Source organism: Etheostoma spectabile, chromosome 18, assembly GCF_008692095.1.
Source record: "Etheostoma spectabile isolate EspeVRDwgs_2016 chromosome 18, UIUC_Espe_1.0, whole genome shotgun sequence".
NCBI classification, from domain to species: Eukaryota; Metazoa; Chordata; class Actinopteri; order Perciformes; family Percidae; genus Etheostoma; species Etheostoma spectabile.
Window position 1 is genome coordinate 23,558,460 of NC_045750.1, and position 2,110 is coordinate 23,560,569.

Genomic DNA, 2,110 nt, shown 5'->3' on the forward strand with positions numbered 1-2,110 from the left:
ATGAATCAGAGGTACTTTTTTACTCGTGGGCGAATGTCTCGGGCTCAGAGGGTTAACCTGTGAACAACCTGGAACATCATGCAGGCGTTATGATATACGTTACAGTGGTGTGAAAAAGTGTTTGCCCTCTTCCTCATTTCCTGTTCCTTTGCTGTTTGTCACACTTAAGGTTTCGGAACATCAAACCAATTTAAACAATAGTCAAGGACAACACAAGTAAACACAAAATGCAATTTGTAAATGAAGGTTTTATTATAAAGGTGAAAAAAAATCCAAACATCCTGGCTGTGTGAAAAAGTGATTGCCCCTAAACCTAATAACTGGTTGGCACCCTTAGCAGCACAACTGCAACCACGTTGCGATAACGTGCAATGAGGCTTTTACAGCGTCCTGGAGGAATTTTGGCCCACTCATCTTTGCAGAATTGTCCTAATTCGTTACATTAGAGGGTTTTCGAGCATGAACGGCCTTTTTAAGGTATACCAAGACATCTCAATAGGATTCAGGTCAGGACTTTGGCTAGGCCACTCCAAAGTCTTCATTTTGTTTTCTTCAGCCATTCGGTGGTGGACTTGCTGGTGTGTTTAGGATCATTGTCCTGCTGCAGAACCAAGTTCGTTTCAGCTTGAGTACACAAACAGATGGTCGGACATTCTCTCAGGATCTCTTGGTAGACGGCAGAATTCATAGTTCCTTTTATCACGGCAAGTCTTCCAGGTCCGAAGCAGCAAACAGCCCCAGCCATCACACTAACACCACCATATTTTACTGTGGTATAATGTTCTTTTATGAAATGCAGTGTTCCTCTACGCCAGATATACTGGACACACACCTTCCAAAGAGTTCATTTTGTCTCATCGGTCCACAGAATGTGTCGCAAAAAGTCTGGGGATCATCAAGATGTGTTTGGGAGAATTGAGACGAGCTTTGATGTTCTTTTTGCTCGCAGTGGTTTTCTCCTGGAACTCTGCCATGCAGGCATTTTTCCCGTCTTTCCTGATGGTGGAGGACAGAACGCGTGACCTTAACTGAGGCAAGTGAGGCCTGCAGTTTTTGGAATTGTTGTGGGGTCTTTTGTGACCTCTTGGATGAGTCGTCGCTGCGCTTGGGGTAATTTGGGCGGCCGGCCACTCCGGGAAGGTTCACCACTGTCCTGTCTTGCCATTTGTGAATAATGGCTCTCACTGTGGTTCGCTGGATTCCCAAATTGGAAATGGCTTTATAACCCTTTCCAGACGTGAGATCTCAATTACTTTCTTTCTCAATTGTTCCTGAATTTCTTTGGGTTCGGCATGATGTGTAGCTTAAGGATCTCTGGTGGACCTTACTGTGTCACGCAGCTCCTATTAAGTGATGCCTTGATTGTGAAAAGGGTGTGGCAATAATCAGGCCTGGGTGTGGCTAGAGAAATTAACTCAGGTGTGGACAACCCCAGATGTATGTTTTAAAAGCGGGGCAATCACTTTTTCACACAGGGCCATGATGGTTTGGATTTTTTTTCACCTTATATAAAACACCTTCATTTACAAATTGCATTTGTGTTTACTTGTGTTGTCCTTGACTATTGTTTAAATTGGTTTGATTTTCCGGAACACTTAAGTGTGACAAACATGCAAAGGAACAGGAAATGAGGAAGGGGGCAAACACTTTTTCACACCACTGTATGTTCAGGGAGCCTCAATAATCCAAGACGATGAAATAGAGGACGAGTGGGGGTGTTAGGCTCAGACCACGTTAATGCCCGTATAACTTTTTTCTGTAAACACTGTAGTTTTTCCAAATGGCTAGGAAAAGGGTTACACCATATAGTATTACAATAGCTTAAATGTGGTTCAAACAAAGTTTTATATAAGGTGAGCAGTGCAGAGTGTGGGAGTAAATGTCTTAGTTTAAAAAAAATAGTCCAACATATTTAGATAATTTTTTGATTAGGTGATCAATATGGCATTTGAAATTGAAATATTCATCCGATACTGCATTTGCAAAACATACTGTAATGTATGTATGTAATCTAAAAGACAAACATCCACCTATCCACAGCAAAAACTAAAGTTAACGCTTCATGTTTCCTCAGGTTAGATGTTGAGTTTTTGAACGCTCACATGTCCGT

At 42.0% G+C, this 2,110-nt stretch overlaps 1 protein-coding gene across 1 annotated transcript in view; it reads left to right on the top strand.

Moving 5' to 3' along the window:
- Positions 1-2,110, top strand: part of bcl11bb (BCL11 transcription factor B b) — a 45,232-nt gene that overhangs the window by 42,850 nt on the left and 272 nt on the right. The gene's annotated exons all lie outside the window — the stretch shown is intronic.